At 44.2% G+C, this 27,005-nt stretch overlaps 1 long non-coding RNA gene across 1 annotated transcript in view; it reads right to left on the bottom strand.

The window, feature by feature from the left end:
- LOC146783874 (uncharacterized) overlaps positions 1-27,005 on the bottom strand; it is a 124,250-nt gene that overhangs the window by 65,339 nt on the left and 31,906 nt on the right. Inside the window, exon 2 of the long non-coding RNA XR_014970957.1 lies at positions 22,439-22,538. This is a non-coding gene — a long non-coding RNA (uncharacterized LOC146783874). The remainder of the gene's footprint in view (positions 1-22,438; positions 22,539-27,005) is intronic.

Below are 27,005 nucleotides of genomic sequence, written 5' to 3'. Positions count from 1 at the left end.
CAAAACTCTAGAGAAAATTCTACGTCACTTTTGGTGGCCCAATATCAGGCAAGACATCATTAAAAGAATCCGACAGTGCGTGGTGTGCTGTCAGGCCAAGGCAGACCATAGGAAACCGGCAGGATTACTGCAACCTTTACCCACTCCCGAAATACCATGGGAAAATGGGTCGATGGACTTTATAGTGAGTTTACCCAAGGACAAGGGATATACAGCTATCTTAGTTGTAGTGGATAGTCTCACAAAGTTGGGCCATTTCATTGCTTGTGCCGGTCTCCCAACATCGTCTCAGTTGGCTACATTACTACTCACGCACATCGTTCGTTTTCACGGACTACCCAAGGTCATCATTACAGACAGGGGCCCTCAATTCACCAGCAAGTTTTGGAAAACCTGGTGCGCAACGCTGCGTATATCCAACAATACGTCCACAGCCTTCCACCCTCAAACAGACGGTCAGACGGAACGTCTTAACCAAACTCTAAAGAAATACCTACGCTGTTACGTAGATCAAGCAACGGATGAATGGGTGGATCTACTCTGGTTGGCAGAGGTTGCGTACAACGACGCCCAGCATAGCTCCTGTAAGATGACACCTTTTTATTGTACCTATGGATTCCATCCTCGTTTTCTCCCCATAGTAAAACCTCAGTATGATGAGAAAATACCTGATGTACAAGAAAGAGTCACGGTCATACAAGAGAACTTGAAAACCGCCAGAAAGAACCTACAGAAGACCAAGGAACAATACAAGAAGCAAGCTGACAAAAGGCGTAGGCAAGGCCCAACCTATAGGCGGGGAGATTTTGTGTGGTTATCTACAAAAAATCTACGATTTCGCAAGTACAGCATTTTTAATCCGCGATACATTGGGCCGTATCGCATTCTGAAAAAGATAAACCCCGTGGCATTCAAACTTGCCTTGCCCTCGCATATGAGGGTTCATCCGGTCTTTCATGTTTCCCTTCTGAAACCTTCTGCTAAACCAACAAGACAACTACCATCTCCTATCTTACTTGACGGAGAACCCGAGTACGAGGTAAGAAAAATACTTGATTCCAAAATGAGAAACAAGTCCTTATGGTATCTTTTGGCTTGGAAGAATTATGGACCTGAAGAAAACTCATGGGAACCGGCAACCAATGTACATGCCCCTCGTCTGGTGTCACTATTCCATAAAACCCACCCGGGTAAACCTGGTCCACAGAAAGGGACCCCGAAAGGAGGATGTGCTGTCACGCTCCTCCCCCGGCACGAACCAAAGAGCCCCAAGAACATACCTCGCAGCGGTGAGGGCATTCAAGAAACGTTGAAGGCGCAAGCCCTGTGGGAATGGTCGCTCGGATGGTGGGGGCGCAACAAAGGAACTACGGAAGCAGAAAACACGGAAGTGGACGGGCGCCACAGAACCCAAAACTACATCCCCCATGATTCCCGGCGCCTCCGCTACTGACGCCGCTCACGTGGTTAACCCGGAAATTGCTTCAGGTTAAATCACCACGCAGCGTTCCACTCGCTGCTGGTTATTCTGAGACGCAGCCGAGGATTCCGAGGCTCCGACAAATTCGAGTCAAGCCTTCAACCCGTGTAGGGTAAGGGTGCACTTGCACCACTACGAACCGAGCCTTGCAATTCAGCTAACATTGTGGTGGCGCTGAGTCCACGCTTGTTCTGAAACAAAGTCGAGTTGCACATTACGAACCTTGCCTTGCAATTCAGCTATTATTGTGGTGGACGCTGAGTCCACGCTTGTTCTGACAAAAGTCAAGTTACACCATACCGAACCTTGCCTTGACATTCAGCTATCATTGAGGCGGACGCTGAGTCCACGCTTGTTCTGAAAATAAGTGACGCATCATACTTGTGAATGTTGAACTATGTCTTCCTAGGTACTCCTGTCTAAGGTACAGCTCAAGACTAGAACGATTAGGTGTTTAGGACCCTATGTTTTGTGGAATACAGTTCTGAACATGTACTACGTTTCATGGAATTAAAAGAGGCATTTTAATTCCTTTTCATTTGTGTATTAACAGGGGGTTTAAGAGGCGGCATCTGCTCTTCCCCTGTGAAGTGAAGCACGACTACAATTCTGGTGTGTATGGTTACGTGTGTGTGGTGGTGTGTTATATCGCATGATTACTGTGGAAAGGTGCGTGTTTTTATGATGCCTTCCCTTTATCCTTAGAAGCCAAAAATAGCGCGCAGAACTAGTGTTGCTTGTGTGAAGCCCAGGATGAATACACCTGGAGAACACGAGCTTTATTGATTTACAGGTGCGACAGGTTCAATACCCTCCACAGACTGAGTTAACCCCGCAGTGTTCTGGCAGAGCTAATGTGTTGAGTGTTTTTTCCTTTCAGATCTCCCTCCCTGCTGTTCCCATCCTTTCCTTCCCCCGCTTGACCATCCCACTCACCTGTGCTTTAATAGCACCAGGGTTGGGGCTGTCGAGAGGTGGACCCCTTTTGGCATCGATCCGCTCCCGAGGAATCTTCGAGTCAACACAAGGAGTCAGGACCCTCATAGCCAGCAAGAGATGAAAAAGGGAAGAAGGTAGTCCCAGTGGTATCTGTACCACCTCACAGCACCGCAGGCCCCCCCATCTGAAAAATACGACCGTGAAAGTGATGGTTGCTCCACTGCAACATGTAGGTAGAACTCCCAAGCTCCAGAGGCACAGGCAGGGAGTGGGGGTGGCCCCAGATCAGCCCCCGCAGTTCGCTCGTAACGCACCACCAACCACCACAATCAGTGGCCAAGGCCGGCCACGTAGGTCTATAGCACCGGCTTCACAAATGGGAGCATGCAGCTGTGCTCAGCCATCACCGCAGTTAGGGAGATGAGGAAAGGACAAGCTTCTCCCGGCCTGACATACACCGCGCCGGCCTGCCCTCCCAGGGTCCATGCCAAGATGTCCGGTGCGGCCAGCAGTGCGCAGTAACCCCCAAAGTGCGGGCAATTAAGACCTCCAGTCCAGAAAAGAACGCAGGCAGGTACGGCAGAGATCAAAAGAGGAGAGAGTGGGGGGGGGGCCCTCCAGTAGTACCAAACAATCTGCCAGTCCAGGACAGGGCTTCGGAGGCACTCACCTCCCTCGACAGCGCCACGGGTCCATGGCCAGGAGAAGGTGTAGGAAATGGCTCGGCAGACGCATTCGCTGCGTCACGGATGTAGCAATCGTAGTGCTTCTCCAAACAAAAGTCCCACACTCACCCACAGCTCCCCATCAACCACCATTTAGCAGCCGCCAAGGTACAAAAATTATGCCAGTAGGCGGGGTCTTGCATGATGAAGTACAGGCCGAGGGAGCAGGACAGGCCAATGCATTCAGGCCCGCTCTAGGCAGCGCCAGGTTGGCTCAGCCAGGTCTGCCCCGGGATGTCAGATGATCCCCAGCAGCACCTCAGGGCCCATCAAATGATACCGGGCAAGTCACCGCGGGATCCGCCACCAAGGCGTTGCTCCACTGGGCTACAGGGCCACCAGTAGATGTCAGGAAATGCCGGATTAATGTCCCGGGCCCAGAGCTTGTCGCTTATGCGACCTCCATCTTAGGCTGTCAGCCACGCCTAAACTATGCTAGGGTTGAAGGTATCAGCCCTTGTCTTAATCAGAGCACTAAACCTTAACCAAAGACCTACAGGAGTAAATCTTGCAAACTACTTCTCACCCAATAGCTCAGAACCACAGTCTTTGACAACATTATATATTACATTTTTACATTGCATATTATGTTAACAAAATTACTCTTAGAAAATATGAAAATGCGTGGCACACTTTTTTTCATCTGTAAACATACAATGTTGTGGCATATCAGAGCAGAAAGTAGTCCTCCATACTTGGTATTCCATAGACAGAGTCTCTACTTGCAAGTTTCTTAGACGACTAAATAAAAAAATGGCAGTAGAGATTTCCCTTTTGGCTCTTGCAGTATTGCTTTAGAGCTGCACAGAGCCTTTGGAACAGTATCTCCAGCACAAACCCCCAAAGGAAAATGAAAATTCCATGCCCTGTACTTCTAGATGGAGGCAGGTCCTTGTGTACCATCTAACACTACGTACCATCTCACCCTTGGGAAAAAAATAAGCTATGAAACAGTTCACTATGTGCACAAGTCGATGCCATGAACAGAATAGGATCAAAACCCAACTGCATGTGACACCAAGAGTGTGGGTATGAAGGATAAGAAAAGAGAACAGAAAATAACTCGGAGGCAAATTCAAAGGCTAAACAAAAGCTAAATGTAAACAGACCTGAATGTATATGTATATAATTATAAAGGTTGCTTCTCCTTCAAGGCAATAAATTGATTTTCATAATAGTGTGGGTATGAAGGATAAGAAAAGAGAACAGAAAATAACTCGGAGGCAAATTCAAAGGCTAAACAAAAGCTAAATGTAAACAGACCTGAATGTATATGTATATAATTATAAAGGTTGCTTCTCCTTCAGGGCAATAAATTGATTTTCATAATAGTGTGGGTATGAAGGATAAGAAAAGAGAACAGAAAATAACTCGGAGGCAAATTCAAAGGCTAAACAAAAGCTAAATGTAAACAGACCTGAATGTATATGTATATAATTATAAAGGTTGCTTCTCCTTCAGGGCAATAAATTGATTTTCATAATAATAGGTTACATTTATATAATGTGAGAAGTCTGAAACAGATAAGGCGTCGGAATGAAACCCATAATTAGCTACCCATAGCAGGTTAATTGAGGCACAGGTAATAAATGCAATTTTTGTAGGAGCGGGGAAGTCAGTAATGAGAACACAGGACTTCTGATTATGAAAAGCCCTAACCTTAAATCATGCAGTGTTTACACTGCCTGTGTATGACTAGAGGCTAGGAAGTGTATGCAACATTCAAGTGTACACATAAAGCACTGCAGCTTTATCCTTAACAAAAACAACAAGCATTTGCAAAGCCAATAGTTCTCAAGTTTGTGCCTGCTGGCTTTGCCAAAGGTTTTCAGCTATGCTGCACAGTATGCCCAATGCGGTGCAGCATTGCTCGGCCAGCCTTGCTTCTCGTTAGCAAGGACTATAAGTACAAAGTGTGTGTTTAAGCACCGCAAGCAGGTTTTCAAAACACATAAATAAAAGGCATTGACATTTACAACGCCAATTGCTCAAACTCTTGCAATTGCGAGACCAATTGCATTGCAATTGCTTGTTTCTTTTGCTTTTACCTACTGACCATTGCCAGATCAGTAACTAAAACAATGCGCAAAAGTGTTTTTTTTTTATTTCAAAGGGGGGGGGGGGTGTTCAGAAGCAACAGGGGGTGAAGCAAAGGGGTGGTCGGAAGCAGCATGGGGAGGGTAGGAGGAACACGGAAGCAACATGCTGCGAGTGAGGAACAGAGAGAAGGTACATGGGGAGGACAGGAGGACACACAAGCAACAAGTGAAGGTGAGGGGAACACAGAAGCAACAAGGAGAGGGCTGTGGGACATGGAAGCAACAGGGAGGGGCAGATGCAACCCGCAGAAGCGAACAGGCTAGCGCAACAGGGAGAAGGGCGAGAGAAGCACATGGGGACAGGCAGCAGTGTGAGGGAGGAAGGAAGTCCCCAAGGGATACAGCTCAAAAACGCAAGCTCTTAGTAAGTGCTTACGCATAAAATAATAGTTTTCTGACACTAAGCACAGACACCAGGCAAACATACATATGGTAAAGACACAATGCGCCATGGTAGAGACAAAGACATGATTGACAAGCTGGGGCATGAATAGGGGGTTGGCAAATGTGGGTGACAAGGAAAGCCAACTAATGGTAAGTAATGGGCGGGTTCCTATCCCCTCTATGCTCATGGTAAGCCACAATATGCCTCGCAACAGACAGCGCATGCGTAGTCTAGTAGGCTCAACCTAAAAACTGATCTTATTGCCTATATGGCTACAGTCAGGTAAAAAGTGCACCACTTTACCACTAATGTACCTGATAATTAGAACATGTGTACAAAATAACATCCAATATTTAGGCCAAGCCAAACATTACTGTTTCAGAATTTCCTCCTATCTATTAATAAAAAGCACATCTCAGTTTTCCTGATTTTAAAGGTCTAAGTCAGTTACACTTACATTTTGCACATAATGCAAATCGGGTTCCCAGAGCTATGGAAAACTACAGTAGTTCGAGGGATGAGAGCTGGGCAGGCAGGTCTTATGTTTGTGTCTGAAAGACATCAGGGAGTGGCAAAGGCAGGTCTCAAGAGCAAGTTAGTACCAAACCTTTATCTTCACTCATGTGTGGATCGGGTCTGGAATATGGATAGATGCAGCAAAAGAATGATAACACCGATGTAGACCTGAAACAACACTCCATGAATAAACACAGCTTCACATCTCTAGCAACACCAGCTCAATTGCCTCAACCACACATGCACAAAACCAAAACATGTTTCCAGTGCTGGTCTAGATTGTCTGGCAGTCTGGCAGATGTGCCAGCTTGAGAGGACCAGTGGGTAAGTTGTTTTTTCGATCCAGTGAACAGTGACAGGACCAACAAAAAAACCCACTCCACATACATGCCCCTTCAATCGGTTCGAAATTACAGTCCAACACAGCGCGCCAAAAAGGCCCTGCTTCATTTCCGAAGACTCTCTTACATGCACTAGTATCCATTTACTAAAGCACACGGTCTCGGTCTCTCTCTCTCTCTCTTTTATTTTGCTTCACCACAAGTGAAGGTGCTGCTCAAAAAATAAGGAAAGAGCACAACTCTGAACTTCATGAATGACATCAAAACACTGCCTACGAGGGCAACTTGACGGGGAACAACCTTTACAACGCAACTTTTACAACGCACTACCTTTACAACGCATTTTTTACAACGCATAATCCATTACAACGCATGACATTACAACGCATGACACTACAACGCATTTTTAAAAACTACCTTTACAACGCATTCCATTACAACGCATACTACCATTACAACGCATACCATTACAACGCATAATATTACACTACACTATCCAACACTTACCCTACTGTTGCACCCCCTGGAGTTAGAATAGTAATTTTTACCCCTATACTATCCAACACTTACCCTACTGTTGCACCCCCTGGAGTTAGAATAGTAATTTTTACCCCTATTCTATCCAACACTTACCCTACTGTTGCACCCCCTGGAGTTAGAATAGTAATTTTTACCCCTATACTATCCAACACTTACCCTACTGTTGCACCCCCTGGAGTTAGAATAGTAATTTTTACCCCTATACTATCCAACACTTACCCTACTGATGCACCCCCTGGAGTTAGAATAGTAATTTTTACCCCTATACTATCCAACACTTACCCTACTGTTGCACCCCCTGGAGTTAGAAAAGTAACTTTTACCCCTATACTATCTAATACTTACCTTAAATGCAATTTAATATTATGCGTTGTAATGGTATGCGTTGTAAAGGTAGTATGCGTTGTAATGGAAATGCGTTGTAAAGGTAGTTTTTAAAAATGCGTTGTAGTGTCATGCGTTGTAATGTCTTGCGTTGTAATGGATTATGCGTTGTAAAACATGCGTTGTAAGTGCATGCGTTGTAAAAGTGTGCGTTGTAACGTCATACATCCCAACTTGACTGAGCTCTTTGATTCATGCACTCATCAGGAGTAGCATGCTCAAACATCGGCTCAGCCGCCCGATCAGAGTTTTAAAGTATTGTACAAATGCAGCAACAATACAATACAGTTTATATAGGCGAAAGGTCGGGGTGGTAACAGACACAATGGAGCAAAGTTACTGGCAGATAAGTTTATTTCATACACAAAACCACCCCAGGCAGCTAGGCACGAATGCAACGCCAGCCTCGGGAACACGGGCAGAGCGACAAATAAGGGGGGATTGGGGGGGGGCAGGCGACCGCAGGGAGTCCCCCCCCCCAGGGCGGTTTGGGAGGGGGCGTGTGGGGGGGCGTGGCTGGCCTCGCGCCGGCCATTTTTGAAATTGGGCTCCTTTTTTGTAGTCCAAATGTAGCCCAAGTATAAAGGCTTTGGGCGCCTGCTCCCGGCCACCATTTTAGGTTTGGTGACCTGGTGGCTGGGAGCTAGGCTAGTGGTGTTTTTTGTCAGGGCATTTATTAGCATTTACAGCGATGGCGGAAGGAGATTATGGCGTCCTGGAGGCTCTCCGGCTTCTAAGTGAAGCGGGCCGGATGGACCTCGTAATTGGACAGGTCGCGGGGCCGTCGCGTCCGATGCGACAGGCCTCAGCTTGCGTGGCCACAGCGGTGGCTGCCTGTACCTCGCCGAAGCGTTTGAAATCTGTGGCGGTGAGTGAGCGGGGCCACCAGCGTGGTAAAAAGGCGGCCCCGGCGTTTGTAATGTAATTCAGTTACCGGCGAGTGAGGCGGGGGGAGTGAGCAGGGAGGGCCGGGAGGTATGGCGCGATGGGGGCTTGGTGGGGAGTGAGACGAGGGCAGCGGTGCGCTCATATTCCTCTCCCGTGGCGAGAGGCAAGCGCGGGGGAGGGCTCGTGTCGAAGAGGCGTTCTTCGCTGCTGGAGGCTCCCTTGTGCGCTAAGAAGGAGGCGGGAGGCGTCTCTGTGCAGGGTGTTTGTGGGGCGTTCCAGGAAGGCAATTTTATGGAGCGTGGGGGAGTTTCTCCTCGCGCGTTGGCATTCAGTCAGGCAGGTGGTAGTACAGGCAGTGTGGGGGATTTGAGAGGCCAGGTTTTTGGCGATGGATCGCTGAAGGGGCGTTTTTCAGAGCAATTGGGAGGGGAGTCGGGTTTTGGGGTGTTAGGCAGGTCGGACACAGTTGGTGAGCAGGGGGTAGGGGGCTGTGAGAGCCCTTTATTGTTTTCTTCCCCTTTATCTGTAAGGGGAGGGAGGGGGTCTGTGGGAGCGAGCTCTTTGGGCGGAAGGGGAATGGGCTCAGGTGGGGGAGTGGGGTTCTCAGCAGGATTTACTTACTTTCAGAGGGCATGAGGAGTTTAGGGCTTCAGTGTCTATGGGTGGGGGGGGGTTGCGTTCTTTGGTTTTGGAGGAGGGTCAGAGGATGGCAGGGGTAGGTGGGGGTGGTAGTGGGGATGAGGTTTTGGCTTTGGGGGATTTGGAGCCGGCTGGGGGGGACCGGGATTGGGAAGGGTTGGATATATTTCCTTCTTGGTCTGAAGGTGTTCGGGGTATTGGAGGGGGAGGTTGCTTCGGGCTTGTCGCAACTTCAGGGGCGCGGCGAGGTGTTGGACATAGGGGTGGAGGAGGGTCAGAGGATGGCAGGGGTAGGTGGGGGTGGTAGTGGGGATGAGGTTTTGGCTTTGGGGGATTTGGAGCCGGCTGGGGGGTACCGTTGACAATTGAGAATTGGACAGCGGCATTTTTAATTTACGCCAGTGTGTACTGCGAGAAGTTCCCCGAGCGATGCGTGGCTATATTTAAGTATATGGATGTCATACGGAAGGCACAAATTACAGGTAGTGATTTTGCATGGGCACAGTATGACGAAGAGTTTAGGGCTCGAATGGCTTGGGACGCAGAGGCAAAATGGGGTGAGCTGGATAATGATTTGTGGCAACATACAATGGGGGCGGCTCCAGGGGGTAAGACCATCTTCACAGCTAGCGGTTTGCCTTTAGTTTATCGGGCCTTTCAGGGAAAGCCCACCCGGGGTGGGGTGGGAGGCTCTGCCGCGTCACAAACTGGAGTAGGGGCATGTTGGGATTTCAACAAGGGTTTATGCACACAGGAGTTTTGCAAATATAGACACGAGTGCTCTAAGTGCGCGAAAAGACATCCTCTCATTAACTGTTGGGGTGAGCAGCCAAAATATCGAAACTAAAATATCTACCTACACTAATATCGAGTTTTAAATATCGAAGGGACAGAATATCCATGTCAATAATATCTATGGACAGAATATCGATCCTAAGGTAAGTATTTTAATATCGATGTTAGTAATATCGAAGTTAGTAATATCGACATCAAATATATCGATTTTACTAATATTGATGTTACTAATATCGATATTTATATTATTGTTATGTATTTTATTATGTATTTAATATGTATGTGTTATATGTTTTTTGTTAAGTGTTCTACTGGTTTTAAAATATATGTATACAATTTTTATATGTTAACAATGGTTTTTTAAGTCAATTTTGTGTTTTAGTACCGTAGCGGGTTGTGGGTTTATAGGGGAATAGGGTGGGAAGTAATTTAATTATATGGAATTAATTATACATTTTTAGGAATTATAAATTAATTTTAATTAATTTTTGCGTTTAAGTTCTGTAGTGGGTTGTGGGTTTATAGGGGAATAGGGTGGGAAGTAATTTAATTATATGGAATTAACCATACATTTTTAGGAATTATAAATTCATTTTAATAAATTTTAGCGTTTAAGTTCTGTAGCGGGTTGAGGGTTTATAGGGGAATAGGGTGGGAAGTAATTTAATTGTAATTAATTAATAATTTATTTTCATTTATTGGTATTGATAATTATATTATTGTTAATTAAGTATTAATTGGTAATTATTTTTTATTAATTGGCAATTAGTTTTAATTAGTTGATTAATTGATAATTATGTTAAGTGTATTATTTTATTAGTGGAGTGTGTCGTGCGTTTATAGGGAAATAGTGTTGGAAGTAATTGAAATCTAATTAAGTAATTATTACATTTGTTGGGTATTGATAATTAATTAATTGGACAATAATTATTAATTGGTAAATATTTAAATTATAATATTTTGGTTATGAAAAATAATTAATTGTTGATTAATCATTAATTGTGAATTAAATATAATTAAATATTATGCATTGATATTTCTAATTAATATATTAATAAGTAATTATTAATTGGTAATTAATGTGTAATATTTATTATTTTGGCGTAAGAAAAATATTTAATAGTTCAATATTTTTTAATTGGTAATTAATGTTTCATAATTAATATTTTGCGGTATATATTTTTTAAAATTGTTAAATATATTTTAATTGGTATTTACTTTTTCATAATTCATATGTTTTTGGTTATGAAAAATATTTTATCGTTGAATATTTATTATTTGGTAATTAATATTTATTAATTATTATTTATTGGCATTTAATATTAATGTATTGTTAATTAATTATTCTTTGGTAGTTATATATGTAATAATTATTTATTGGTATTTGTAAATAATTTTGAGTTATTTAATAATTAAATCACTAATTATTTTAAATAATTATTTTATTTATAACTATGTTATTTTTAACTTCTACGCTATCCAACACTTTCCCTACTGTTGCACCCTCTGCAGTTGGAATAGTACATTTTATCCCTACACTATCCAACACTTTCCATACTGTTGCACTCTCTGGGGTTGGAATAGTAATTTTTACCCCTACACTATCCAACACTTTCCCTACTGTTGCACTCTCTGGAGTGGGAATAGTAATTTTTACCCCTACGCTATCCAACACTTTCCCTTCTGTTGCACTCTCTGGAGTTGGAATAGTAATTTTTACCCCTTCGCTATCCAACACTTTCCCTACTGTTGCACTCTGTGGAGTTGGAATAGTAATTTTTACCCCTACACTATCCAACACTTTCCCTACTATTGCACTCTCTGGAGTGGGAATAGTAATTTTTACCCCTACGCTATCCAACACTTTCCCTACTGTTGCACTCTCTGGAGTTGGAATAGTAATTTTTACCCCTACGCTATCCAACACTTTCCCTACTGTTGCACTCTCTGGAGTTGGAAGAGTAATTTTTACCCCTACGCTATCCAACACTTTCCCTACTGTTGCACTCTCTGGAGTTGGAATAGTAATTTTGACCCTTACGCTATCCAACACTTTCCCTACTGTTGCACTCTCTGGAGTTGGAATAGTAATTTGTACCCCTACGCTATCCAACACTTTCCCTACTGTTGCACTCTCTGGAGTGGGAATAGTAATTTTTTCCCCTTCGCTATCCAACATTTTCCCTACTGTTGCACTCTCTGGAGTTGGAATAGTAATTTTTACCCCTACACTATCTAACACTTTCTCTACTGTTGCACTCTCTGGAGTGGGAATAGTAATTTTTACCCCTACGCTATCCAACACTTTCCCTACTGTTGCACTCTGTGGAGTTGGAATAGAAATTTTTACCCCTAAGCTATCCAACACTTTCCCTACTGTTGCACTCTCTGGAGTGGGAATAGTAATTCTTACCCCTACGCTATTCAACACTTTCCCTACTGTTGCACTCTCTGGAGTGGGAATAGTAATTTTTACCCCTACGCTATCCAACACTTTCCCTACTGTTGCACTCTTTGGAGTTGGAATAATAATTTTTACCCCTACGCTATCCAACACTTTCCTTACTGTTGCACTCCCTGCAGTAGGTATAGTAATTTATACCTGTACGTTATCCAACACTTTCCCTATTGTTACACTCCAACATTTTCCTTACTGTTTTTTTTTGGAGCTGGAGTAGTAGTTTTATTGTCGGTGCTATTTAATATTTTTTGTATTATTTTAGCTAATGTAATATATAATTAATTTTAACAATATTCAAATTAAATGTAATTTTTTAAATGTGTTATATATAATTATTTAATTTTTATTCATCTTATTGTTTTATGTGTATGATGTATTTGTAATTTATAATTATTTTTAACAACTTATAAGTTATTAAAACAATTAAAATGTATTAAGTAAGTATATATATTATATGTATATGTTTAATTAATTTTTTATTAAATTATATATATTAATTATTAATTTTAAACATTATAAAATATATTTAATTATGTTTATTTTATTTATAAGTATTATTTGGTTTATTTTACATATTTTTTTAAACTAAAAAATACTCTATATTTTTAATAACGATATTTTTGACATTCTATATTTTATTTTCGATATTTTTGCACTTACCATGTTGTAGATAGGATCTCGATATTCTTGTCATCGATATTTTTGCTCCGATATTTTTGTAGGTCGATTTTTTGACCTTTGATATTTTGTCAGTGATTCAACTGTTGGGGCATCAGACCGGCCGGCGGGCAGCAAGGGCAGCAGGCAGGTGCAGGGATGTCTGGCAATGCGCAGCAATCTCAGGTTGGACGGGCGGACGGTGGGCACAGGGTTCTGGGCCCAAGGGCTCCTACGCCAATTAAATTGGCGCAGCTTGAACTAGCATTGGAGGGCTATGTGGATGTGGAGGCAAGACAGACACTTTTGGATGGTTTTCGGGGGGGTTTTCATTTGGGGTACCACGGGCCTCGGCTCAGGAGGTGGGCGGATAATCTAAAATCCGCATCAGAGCATAAATTGGTGGTGCGCGAGAAATTGAACAAAGAAGTGCGTGAGGGGAGGATGGCAGGCCCGTTTGATGAGTGGCCAGTTCACAATTTGATCATTTCCCCTATTGGTGTGGTGCCCAAAAAAGAGGAAGGGCAGTTTCGGCTGATTCAACATTTGTCATGGCCAGAAGGGTCATCAGTCAATGATTTTATCAATGAAGACGCCGCATCGGTGTCATATTCCTCAGTTGACGTCGCCATGTCACTTGTTGTGACCGGGGGCGCAGCTGCAGGCATGGCAAAGTGTGATATCAAGTCGGCTTTTAGGCTGCTCCCGGTTCATCCGGATGATTTGCCTTTGCTGGGGATACAATTTGAAGGCAAATGGTATGTGGACAAGGCTTTACCAATGGGCTGCTCTGTGTCATGTGCTTTGTTCGAGTTTTTCAGCACTTTTTTACAGTGGTGTTTCACACAACGCACAGGTCACAATCTGGTAACGCACTACTTGGATGATTTCTTTTTTGTTGGTGCCCCGGGTTCCTCGGAGTGCCAGCATGCTCTGGACATTCCACAAGCTTATGGAGGAGCTGGGGGTGCCCCTGGCACCGGAAAAGACAATGGGGCCTGATACTGTGATATCCTTTTTGGGTATTGAGCTTGACTCAGTGGCAATGCAGGCCCGTCTGCCTGAGGATAAAAAACTCAAAATGTTGGCTTTGCTGGACACGATGCTGTCTAAACAGAAAGTGACAGTGAAAGACATTCAAGTGTTGTTAGGTCATCTGAATTTTGCGTGCAGGGTCGTCAGGGCAGGTCGGACTTTCTGCAGACGCTTGGGCAGGGCTTTGGCAGGTCACCATTTGCCACATCATCACGTGCGCTTGTCAGCGGGGGTGAAGGAGGACCTGCATATGTGGTCAGTTTTCTTGCACTCATTCAATGGAGTACCACTGGCTAGGGATGATGATGTTCAGTGGGATGTGCAGATGTTTTCGGATGCGGCAGGCAGTGATGGCTTTGGTATTTACTGGCAAGGACGGTGGTGTGCAGAGAAGTGGCCGCAGAATTGGAGGAATGGAGGGAGGAGTATTACTTTCTTGGAGCTTTTCCCCCTCCTGGTGGCTTTGACCATTTAGGGCAAGGAATTGGAGCATAAGAAGGTGCTTTTCCGTGTAGACAACATGGCAGTGGTGCAGATAGTCAACAGGCAGTCAGCAAGGGATGAGCAAATTTTGAAATTGTTGAGAGTGTTTGTGCTGGGCTGTTTGCGTTATGACATCTCATTCAGGGCTTTGCACGTTCTTGGTGTGGACAATGACATTGCGGATGCTTTGTCTCGTTCGCAGTGGGGGAGATTCCGTGGGCTGGCCAAGGAGGCAGACGAGACACCGACTCCGATGCCGGAGCACCTCTGGTATGTCGGCAACGTAGGGTATTTCAACTGATGGTAGGTTCTCTGTCCGTTTCCATGCGTGCGGCTTATGCTTTGGCATGGAGGGAATTTTTGGCATCGGGAGCTGGTAGAAGGGATGAGCCTTGGCGCAGTTCAGAGGATGTTGTGCAGTTTATTTTGGACCTCATTGATAAAGGTTTGTCTCGAGTTACTATTGATGGGAAGTTGGCAGGTATTTCGTTCATGGGTAAGCTTTTTAGGGGTTATTCCCCTTCTGCTGGGGAAATAGGAAGGAGGATGCTTGAGGGCTGGGCTAGGGAGCGGGGAGGGGCCCTTATGTCTCGCTCACCTATTTCTTGGCAGACTTTAGCACGCTTGTTGGAAGTTTTGCCTGTAGTTTGTAGGGACGATTTAGAGACATCTTTGTTTGCTACCCTTATGGTTTTCATGTTTTTTGAGGCTTTTCGGGTTTCTGAGCTCCTTGGGACCAAAGTAAAGCGGGGCATTTGTTGGCAGGAGGTGTTCTTTACGGACACGGGTGTGAACATTTGGCTGTCCAGTTCAAAAACGGATCAGAGGGGTGTCGGTAAAGGAGTATGGCTTGAGGCAGGTACCCCCAGTTGTACTTGTCCGCTGCGTTTGGCAAAGCAATGGAAAATCTTGTCGGGGGGGAGGGGAGCGATTTGGTTTTTAAACATTTGAATGGCTCCCGTGTCACAGATTATCAGCTACGCATGGTGTTGCGCAAAGGGTTGCAGCGGATTGGTTTGGATGGGTCTCAGTTTGGGACTCATTCTTTTAGAATCGGGGCAGCAACTGAAGTGCATAACCGGGGTTGGTTTCAGGGTGACATCATGCGGTTAGGGCGCTGGTCTTCGGACTGTTTTCATAAATATGTGAAAAGTTAAGGCAGAAGAGGCGCATGCGTCAACCAATTGTTTGTGAGTCTCATTCTTTTTTCTTTTTTCAGGTTCTGTGGCGGGGCCCCATGCGAAGGAATTGACGGTGTGGATTGTAGGGCATTCTTTCATCAAGTGGGCACATGTACAAGCGTGCAAAAGTTATTTTGGGGGAATGTTGGGGTTCAATGAACGTCTTTTTCGGATTATCTGGAAAGGAAAAGGGGGAATGCTATGGAGGGAACTTATTCCGTGTTTGAATTCTGCCATGGTACAGGGACAATGCCCTGATATTCTGCTAATACATTTGGGCGAGAATGATCTTTGTAGTGTCAAAGGGGTGGTTCTATTGCGGGCAATGAAGAAGGACCTGGCCTTGTTGAAGGAGCGTTGGTCGGGTTGCCATGTGCTTTGGACGGAATTGGTCCCGCAGAGGATATGGAGAGGGGCTTTGAACCCTAGGGCGGTTGACAGGGCAAGGAGGAAGGTGAATGCAGAGATTTCTAGATTTATTCGCAGTTTGGGTTTCGGGAGAGTGACTCACAAAGAAATTCGCTTTGAGGCGGTTGAGTTTTTCAGGGGTGATGGTGTGCATTTGTCATGGATGGGTATGGATCTGTATTTGCTCGAAATTAGGGAAGTTTTGTCCCGATGTGTGAACGTGCAGAATCATGATCAAGGGGTATAAAGGTTTTTCTTTTGTTGGGGGGCAGAAAGAGGGGTGGGTAGTGGTTACACCACCCCTTTCTTTCTGGGTGGCGGGGGTTATGTGAATTTTGGACAGTTTTACCGGAGGTTGGTTGAGTTATTTGTTGAGTTGGGTTATCGACAGGGAAAGGTTGGTAAGTTGAGTTCGGTTCCACAGTTTGGGTGGTCGATAGCTGTAAAGGGGCAGGCAGGGGATTTTTGTTAACGGAAGGTTTGTATTTAGAGATTGTTCGTGGGGTTATACAGGAATATAATGTTTGATATTGTTGTAATGTTGTAATGTACGGGAGGGGGCGGGTTCGAAGGAATTTAGGGGAGGGGGCGGGGTGCGGGGTTAGGTATGTTTTATTTAGTGAGGTTTCGTTTTGGAAGGCGGTTGGCCAAGGTTTTAAAATTGTAATGTGCACCTGTTCCAATAAAGCGGCCTTTTACACACAAATTTTTTGTCAGTGGCCTGCTTCCCCCCCCCCCACCCCTCCCTCCCAAGGGGGGCTGGGGGGGGGGGCATTCGACCACAGGGAGTCCCCCCCCCCCGAGCGGTTTGGGAGGGGGTGTGTGGGGTGGCGTGGCTGGCCTCACGCCGGCCATTTTTGAAATTGGGCTCCTTTTTTGTAGCCCAAATGTAGCCCAAGTATAAAGGCTTTGGGCGCCTGCTCCCGGCCACCATTTTAGGTTTGGTGACCTGGTGGCTGGGAGCTAGGCTAGTGGTGTTTTTGTCCCCCCCCCCCCTTTTTCCCTCCCACAAAAAACACTTTTTTGCATTGGGCCTCCCCTCTCTTTCTTTCTTTTTTGTAGTTTTTTACTATTTTCCTTTCCCCCCCCTTTTTTGGAGTTTTTCTGGTGGTTTTTCTTGGGACAGGTGCGCAGGGGGTTTCTACGCTATGTATATTGTCGCTTGGAGCAGGTGCTGTGCGGGGGTTATATGAATTTTGGACGGAGGTTGGTTGAGTTATTTGTTGAGTTGGGTTATCGACAGGGAAAGGATAGGTTGGTAAGTTTAGTTCGGTTCCACAGTTTGGGTGGTCGATAGCTGTAAAGGGGCAGGCAGGGGAGTTTGGTTAACGGAAGGTTTGTATTTAGAGATTGTTGGTGGGGTTATACAGGAATGTAATGTTTGATATTGTTGTAATGTTGTAATGTACGGGCGGGTTCGAAGGAATTTAGGGGAGGGGGAGGGGGTGGGGTGCGGGGTTAGGTATGTTTTATTTAGTGAGGTTTAGTTTTGGAAGGTGGTTGGCCAAGGTTTTAAAATTGTAATGTGCACCTGTTCCAATAAAGCAGCCTTTTACACACACATTTTTTGTCAGTGGCCTGCTTCCCCCATCCACCCCTCCCTCCCAAAGCCGCGCCTCACACCATCCTGACTCCACACCGAGGTTCCACAGGCAGCGTCGCGAGCCTGAAAGCGGCGTCACAAGCCAAATAGATGCCGTTTTCATTTGAGGACGCTCACTGCACATATTAAAAATGTTCTCTTTTGCAAGTGATGGGTACCCCATTTTAACTTTAAGGATTGCATCTCCTTTCTTTTCTGGGACCAGTTGGGCACTAATAGATATTCGCACTGCTAGTGCTTTTGCACACACTTCTCAATGATTCTTTTTCTTTCATTTCTCACCTCTGAGGAATTTACTTTCACATTTTTCATTGTCAAGAAAGTTACCAATGATGATTGTGTGGGCATACTGGTGAACAGATACCAGCAGCCCCCCTTGGAGATACTAAAGTGAGGTAATTTCTGACTTTTCCACACATTTTTCCACACAAGGATATATTTTTCTGTGGTGGAATTTTTCCTCTTAGAGGCTTGTTTGAATTGTGGTACATGAAGGTCTTTTAGATTGAATTTTGAACAGTGGGACCTACACACCAGTAGTGGTTACATTGACCTGTGAGGGTAGTTGTATGATGAAAAGACTCCCTCGGTCCTAGAATTGAACTTCACTATTCGGAGTATGTCAGGTCTCTTTGTGGTTATATGTTGTTGAGTGGGGGGGGCGGCCTGACTACTTACCCCCGGTGCTCCTTTTTGTGATTAATAGTTTCATAACCAACCCATCTTCCAGGGACAATTCCTCAGTTACTTTACTGAAAGGATGGATACTTGGCACATGCATTTTGTCCTTTGGCCAACCTTCCAACATCTACTTAGAGACTCCACCCAACACCACATCATCATGCGTGCTTGACTTCCACTCTAACTCAGATAATGGTCCCACTTTACTCGGTTCAACTGAGGCTACCAAGCAACTTTCATCCTCAAGGTCAGAGAGTTCAGTATCTGCTGTGTTAGTTTGGATAGGACAACGAGACAGATAATCAGCTCTCCCATTTTCCCTCCTGGTATATGCTCGACGTCAAATTCGAACTCAAGAATCAGGCTGAAAATCTTGCAATTCTAGGTGTGTTGCTTTTTAACATTATCTTCACCAAGAATGTACACCGAAAGCTTGTAATCAGTCTGAAGCACAAACTGGGTTCCCCACAGGTAAGTGCAAATTCCCCCCCACCTTTCTTGTGACTTGGATTACCACACACGAAACATGTATTAGACTGATTAAAGAACAAATTGGCTTGACTTGCACCATACAACTGTGGCATCTTCTCTGAAGCAACCTTAACTTCATTACACTGATTGGGAATGCCTTGTTCAACACTTTTATCTTCAAGTTCCTTCATTGACTTAAAAGAGGTCTGTATACTTTTGGTTGTCCCAATACATTCAATAAGTGATGGTTACTTAAGGACAGCAGCTTCTGGCATATAGTTTTATCAGTGCATTGACAAATAAACTGATTCCTAGTAAGCTGATTTCAGAAATTTTCAAACTCACATTCAGCCACTAGTTTCCATAAAGCCGAGATATGTGTCCACATCCTCAGTAGCTTTTTGTGACCTCTTGAAAAACTTATGTTTGGAAACCACCAACCTCGGAGGAACATCAAATCTACTTATTAAGTTTTCTAAAGGCTCTTGGAAATCATCCAGTTCTTCATCTTTCTGGACGGAACTTCTGGTAGATGTTTAATCGTAGATCTATCTACAAAACCTAAAAAATGAAGCAATAAACCTTTCTTTCTCTCAGGTCTGAATCTCATAACACCAATTGCTCCTAGATACATTTCAAAGCCATCAAAACTAATTCCTCCATGGAATAGATGATCCCCGGGAGTGTCTAAGAATGGAGGTTGTGGTGAAACAGATTGCATGTCAGCACTTAATTCACTAAAACTGAAATACGTTATATAATTAAGATATTATATATATATATATATATATATATATATATATATATAATCTACTGGCGGTCGCCAGTAGATAGTTATAATTAGGACCCTGTTTCCATAGGAAATCCGCAACATTCTATTTGGAATAACTTTGGCGCCGGTCGACGAATCCTCGCGAAATTTTCAAAATAGGTGGGGCGCTACGCTCCGCTCATACCCTGAAAGTCTCGGGGGGATTCGTCAAGCGGGGGCTGAGAAAAAAGGGGGGTCCCAAAACGCGTTTTTCCCATGCATTTTTCCATAGGACCTTTAGACACAGCTACAGCCCGAACGGCTGAACAGAGTTACTTGAAATTTGGCAGAGAGGTAGTCCTCAGGTCAAGGAAGTGCCTTTTGTAGGTTTGGTGTAAATCTGTTCAGTAGATCCTGAGCAAATAGTATTTAAATCAATATATATATCTGAGCCAGCTTACGTTGCGCTTACCGTGCGCTTACGGTAAGCTTACCGTACGCGTACGGTGCCATGCGCGATTCTGATTGGCTGTTAGATCTAAGTAAACATTGGAATCGGTCGAAACCAGGAAGCGGCGGCCGCCATTTTCTCTCTCGCACTCTGAGTGGGGCAGCAAAAACAAAGGCAAAAAACATCTAAAGGGGCAGTGTATTCAGTTCCTAACCACCTAGCATTGATGTACGCGCACGGAACGAACTGCGTTAAGTGGGCGCGCACGCCACGAATGGCGTAAAGTAACTTAGCATTTAAAAAAACGTACAAATTCACTGAAAAAACCATAGGTTTCACACACGTTATAGTTAGGAATTAGCATTTAAAAAACCTTGCAAATTCAGTGAAAAAACCATAGGTTTCACACATGTTATAGTTAGCTGGACATTTTACTGATAAAAAACCAATGAAATTCCCCCGTTATAGTTAGTGCAGGCAACTATAACTCACGCGACCGCAATCCTCTGCTGATGACATATGTGTCTTTATGAAAAAAAAATATTTGTAATATATGTATAGCTAAAATTTAATGGAAGAAGACATGGGCAAATAAGTGTCTAAATACAGTATTAGCATCAGCAGAGGATTGCGGTCGCGTGAGTTATAGTTGCCTGCACTAACTATAACGGGGGAATTTCATTGGTTTTTTATCAGTAAAATGTCCAGCTAACTATAACATGTGTGAAACCTATGTTTTTTTCACTGAATATATATATATATATATACATATATACACACACACACATATATATTAGTGTAGTTCGGCACAATAAAAAACATTATAAGATTATGTCACTATCCAAAGGTGAGCACATCACAGTGTGCAATTGGTCTGCACTTCACCTTGTGCTAACGCAGTGTTAGTTCGGGTTAAAAGGCGAATTGTGCGAGGTAAAATGTCAAAGCGCACGAGGTATTTAGGCCAATGCGATTAGACTATGACACTATACAAAGTTGTGCACATCACCGTGTGTGAATGGTGTGCACATCACTGCACGTAGAAAAGGACACACTTAGAAGTGCTCAGCAATGCCCTCAACAAAGTCAGGATGGAGGCAACAAAATAAGTTCAGAATGAGATACAGTGCCCAATGCTTACAAAATTGGTGTGCACAACACCATGTGCAAAGAAAACGGAGTTAATTATGCGGTAACATGCCCTTTATGGCATGCTATTCACCTCTGTGAAGGGGCCAACTGCTGTTGAAATCCTAAACTGCAATGAAAGATAACTGGCCTACACAGGCCGGCTGAGCCAACGACGTCTGACGGCTCAGTTCAAGCCTGCCTCCAGGCATGTCCAACGTCGGACCCGTCTCCGGCCCCACTCGTCCGCATTCGCCTGGTCCCGTTATGAGGATTTTACCTGGTAATCAGTGTCGACAATTTCCTGTTGGATTACAACGTGTCGAGAGTGGAGATTTCACCTGGCATCCCAGGTACATGCCTGGGACAGTGCTGGGGCTGCACAATGGACTCTTTGAGGGATATCCTCTTCACGACCACCAGATTCGCATAGGTTCTGTGAAGGGCGGGGCTTCAAATACTCTCGTCGCCACAAGTCAGGTGGTAACGAACACACTGGAGCAGAGTTAACAGCAGATATGTTTATTTCATACATGAAACAACCCAAGGCAGCTACTAAGCACGACAGCAGGACCAGCCTCAGTAACATGGCTGAGTGACACTTAAAACCTTGCTTCACAGAATCCCGACTTCAAACCAACCTTCCACGAGCAGTGTTGCCAGCCAATAAGCGGCGTCACGAAAGGGTGTGAAGCCCAGGATACTACTGTCAGGTTGGCTAGCTACTATCCATTTTAATGTACTATAGTAGGAGGTATAAAATGAAGGAATCATAATGCATAATGTTGCAAGCCAGTAGAAATGTAATTCTTAACACTACCAGAGACCTATATAGGCTTTTACATGCCTTGGAATGGGGTCTCTTTTTTAAACGCCTATAAACTGAGTGGACTGCTGAGCTACCTAAAGCCAAGATATTAGGTTAGCTAGAACAACACTTTGTCCTCTGTAAATTCAGTGGAACTAAACACTGGGCAGGATCCCTGGAGACACAAAATATTTAAGGAGAATGCCAACATTAGGAAGTGGATTGATGAAGATGTGATGAGATGGGAGGATCCACGGACGTAGAATTATTGTAAATGTTGATGGAGAGAGATAGAGGAGTTTCTGCAGATATCTGACATAGAGGAGAGATCTTAGATGCATTGTGTGTGTGTGTGTATAGTAGCTGTTGCAGTTTATGTTAGACTGTGCAAAGTATTTTAGAAGGTATTATCAACTGTGAGTAAATTTACAGTTGAGAACAAAAAGTGGTAATCTGACCACTATGATAAAGGTGTGTTTTGTGTGCTGTCACAGCTACGACCCCACTCTATAAAACTGTGTTTGATTAGCCTGGGTACACATTAATAAACTACTGGAGGTTTCTGTTCCCAAACAAATCAAGAGCTTACCATTAATCTGGATATCAGGATGCTGTCTGTTTACTTTCACAGATGTCATAGAAGAGGCACAACCCATTGATTCTCAGGAGCACTGATGGCTTCTGTTCTTCTTTGGAGACAAAAAGAAAAATGTACAGTGTTTTTACTCAGAGCTCTTTCATACCTAGAACTTTATTTATACATTAACAAACAGAATTCAATTTCCACTGCTGGTGGAAATTTCACCTCTGTCACACTGACAATGAAAAATGTATTGCATTGAGACATTTGCACCTCTGCAGTGTAGTGGAGGAAATTTCACTGGTGTTAACTTGTGCTAATGATGCAAACTCCAAAAGCAAAATCTCAGCCAATATCGAAACTATCCCATTTATTACGATCATTTAGGAAAACATCTTAGATTCTCCATCATCAGAGTGTTAGCACTGACTGGTAGTGATCCAGCGGGTTACCCACCTCAGGTACTCCAACACCATATACTCACCTGGGCCCATAAACACACACACAATCACATAGGCTAGTAAATACTGCTGGGGGTCAATTTTATAATATTTTATGAGATGAGTTACCTGTCAAAATTTAACTAATCTTTTACTGATCAAAAAGTTCTTTCCTCTGGTCAATGGACCTATTAGTTGGAACTAGTTGATGGTGAAATGACATCAGGGTTATTTGTATTCCTTACCATTCTGAAATAACCACAGACTCGGGAGGAGTTTTAAATGTTTATCTAGTTAATTCATGTGAGCCAAACAAGAATACAGTACAAACTCCGTTTCTCCAGGGAAGAAAAGTCAATTAATTCTTTACTCTGTCACCTATATTAAATTCATATTTCACAATGACAGTACTTTAGAAAGGAGAGGATAGGGAGAGCAGTACAATGACATACTACACAGAATTATAGTTACGTAGGATGGTGTGGAAACCAACCCCATGGCCAAGGAGCTGGGAGGGTCCCCTGGGAAAAATCAGGTGACAAAGACTTCAGGACAGGTTTCAGGACAGGATAGATGACCTCTTCTAGATCGCACCCCTCTCTGACGAATATACGACGTTACCCTGCAGCCCATTACTCCGCATACCGTTACCACAAAATTTTCACAACGCAAATGCCATGACTCCGCATGATCTTATTACGAAGCGAACACAACGAAAAAAGAATTCTAGCAATTAAAAGTACATTTACCACGTACTTTTTTACAACGCTTGCTAGTGCCACGAACTTTCAATTCTAAAAAATGTTTTTAAAATAAATTAGACACTTACCTACTGGCACGGGATAACAGTGAAAACAGGGCTTTTGGGTGGGTAAGTAATACCTTTAACCAGATCTCTCCTGCATCCGTTCTCGTTCTATTCGCTCTGTGAAGTTAAATATTATACGTGTTAGTGCTTTCGTCGTATTCAGGCATAAATATAAAAAAGGGACTAAGTTTCGCTGTGCACTGCCTCCGCATTCCTTTTTTACTCGCTTCATGATGAGTAGGAATCTTCACCAACCATGGCACCAATGCGGGTGTCCGCGCACAGCAGCTCATCCTACACCTTGTCCACGAAAGTGAGGGTTAGCGACCTGTTTCAGAGCCATGTCCATGAAGGTGAGGGTCTGCCAGTTGATCCCGTAGCCATGTCCACGAAGGTAAGATTCAACAAGTAATGTTCGTTATTCTTCAAGATGTATATTTAATGCCTCTTATTATAAAGACCAGTCAGGTGTGGATGCATGCCTGGAACCCTTCATCTATACTGATGGACTAAGTGACGCTGAGCACTACCTCTGCATACCCTTTCATTCCGTAGTGCCATCACGGTATCTGCATACCATTACAATGAATATTCGTTGTAATAGTATATTCGTTGTAATGGTTTGCGGGGTGAAAGTGTATGCGGAGTAAAGGTAATCGTAATGAATTACAATGCGTTGAAAAGGGATGCGGGATAAAAGTATTTGTTGTAAAGTATTCGTTGTAAAGGATATTTACCGACAAAGGGGCCGATTACGATCCTGGAAAAACCCGGTACAAACCGTGGGTCGGAGCATTTTCTCCGTCCGACTCGTACCGGGTTGTAAAACTTTACAAACATGCAATTACGATTCGTACGGAAACACCATTCCCGTACGATTCGGAAAAAAGACCAACCGACAGAAAAATACATACAAATGTGATCCGGGACACCGCGGACGTGACGTCCGGACGGAGTTAGGCATGTTTTTACGTACCAGCAATTACGATTCGCACCGACTGCAGTCCGGATGGGAAAATTTTTACGGCACCTAAAAAGTGCCGGAAAAGCTAAGTACGCAGCAATGCGAGCTGATTAGGGAGCCCGGTACGCGCCGTACCCCCCCCCCAGCCCCCGTATGTACGGAGCGTACCCCCCAGCCCCCCGTATGAACAGAGCGTACCCCGTACCCCCCAGCCCCCGTATGTACGGAGCGTACCCCCCAGCCCCCCGTATGTACGGAGCGTACCCCCGTACCCCCCAGCCCCCCATATGTACGGAGCGTACCCCCGTACCCCCAGCCCCCCATATGTACGGAGCGTACCCCCACCCCCGTATGTACGGTGCGGACGCGCTGGGGGTCCGCACCGTACATACAGGGGTGGGGGTACGGCGCGAACATACGGGGGGGGGGGGGGGATACAGCACGTACCAGGCACTTGTTTGGCCATCTCCATGGTTGCTATGGGAGTTCGCTCCGGACGGTCTTTTTTCCATACAGTTGTACAATCAGACGGATGGGACGGATCGTAATTGCGCATTGGGACTTCAGTTTTCCCATTTGTACGTAAAAATGTCCGGGGACGTGTCGGAGACTTTTCCCGACCCGAGGACGTGTGGGGGAATTTTCCCAATGCTCTTTGTATGGACTTTTTCCCATATGAATCGTAATTGGCAGTTTGTACGGCGCTTTTACCATTTGTACGGAAAAAAGTCCAGATTCAATTCGGTTGGGGAAATTTTTTCCAGGATCCTAATCGGCACCAAAGACTTCAGGACAGGTTTCAGGACAGGATAGATGGCCTCTTCTAGATACGACGCCTGCGTCGCACCCCCTCTCTGACACTATCTTCCTCCTCGATTCTTCCGCGATCTTCTTCTAATTATTTGCCTTATTTTCCCTCCTCGATTTTTCTGTGATGTTCTTCTAATTAATTATCTCAAATTCTAAGTCTGCAAATCGATTCTTCTTCAGTATTTGTTCAGCTCTCGGACAGCATCCCAGTCTTGCAGCATCTCGGCACCACAAGCTTAACTAACTTACTAAACTACTTCAATTATACCTTTCTAATGGCATGTATCACCCTTTAATGTTTCTGTTTCATGGAAGGCCTAATTCTGATTGGACAAGCAAGGGGGGATGATCATCACACCATGCTAAGTTTTAATAATTTTCTTTGGTTGTTTGTTTAATGTTCCCGCCCCTTAATTCTTATTCCTAAACTTTATTTCCCACCCGTATTCGCATCTTTATCAACAACAATGTATACATATAACGGTTGTCTGTTCACTTTGCAGGATGTCCATCAGGTTCCCAGGACATGTTGCGGGAATAACCTTGGACGGGATTCAAATATGACATCATGGCTTCTGGCTTGTCGTTACTGCGCTTGCGTGAGGGGTCAAGTGTGACATGGACATCTGTCTCACTTGGAGGCCCAAATACGAACTAATAGAAAGTCAAAAAGAAACGTATTAATTTCAGAATAAAATGATTTCACTGTATACCACCTTTCTCTGCTCTAATCCCATTTACTTATAATAGCTCTCCCCGAATGAGCATTTAGTAAATAGCATGTTTTAGTTTCAGCAAGGCAGATGCTTACCATGTGAGCTTCCAAGCGGCCATATTAGATGCTTACGCGCAGCTGCAGAAATTCCCTCTAAGCGAAAGACAGTCATACTGTGTAGATGCAGTTGACGCATGCGCAGTACAGTTTCCCGCGTTAGCAGCCATTTTAAGTCTCACTCGGGTTACTTGTTAGTAAAACACATATGCAAGCTTCATCGTGCTAAAAATGTAATGAGGTGCATGTTAATTTACACAATACTTTATTAAAACAGTGTTATGAGTTATATGAGAGGATTGCATCTGAGCAAGTCTCTTTTATACAAGTCCTTGCTCCATCAGTAGCCATATGATTCTGGTCACATATATGTCTCTGTGCTGCAAAATTATAATACATGTACTGTGAAAATGCTTAAAGCATTACAATGTGCAATCTAGTACTAACTCCCTAACATGTTACCACCCACCGCTGGCATCACATCATAGTAATTTAAAATATACTCATCTGAACACACACTATAAGTTTAATGTTCCAAACACCTAACATATTCAACATACCCTCCAACTCCATGGTAGCTTACGCCATCCTCAATGCCAATACCATGCAGTCTTGGATGACGTTAAACTTTTTAAATCTGAACCATTCAAAAATATAGATTTTGCGATGGCCGGGCAGTGGGAGGGGCGCAGCTTCAATTTTGTCACAGTATATATTCCTCCGGCATTGCACTCTCTTGCTTTCCCGGCTCTGGGGAGTTTTCTGCTAGGCCTACCCCCTGA

This window comes from Triturus cristatus, chromosome 11 (genome assembly GCF_964204655.1).
Source record: "Triturus cristatus chromosome 11, aTriCri1.1, whole genome shotgun sequence".
Lineage (NCBI taxonomy): Eukaryota > Metazoa > Chordata > Amphibia > Caudata > Salamandridae > Triturus > Triturus cristatus.
The sequence above is the reverse complement of the archived record's forward strand: the minus strand, read 5'-3'. Positions and strand labels throughout refer to the sequence as shown.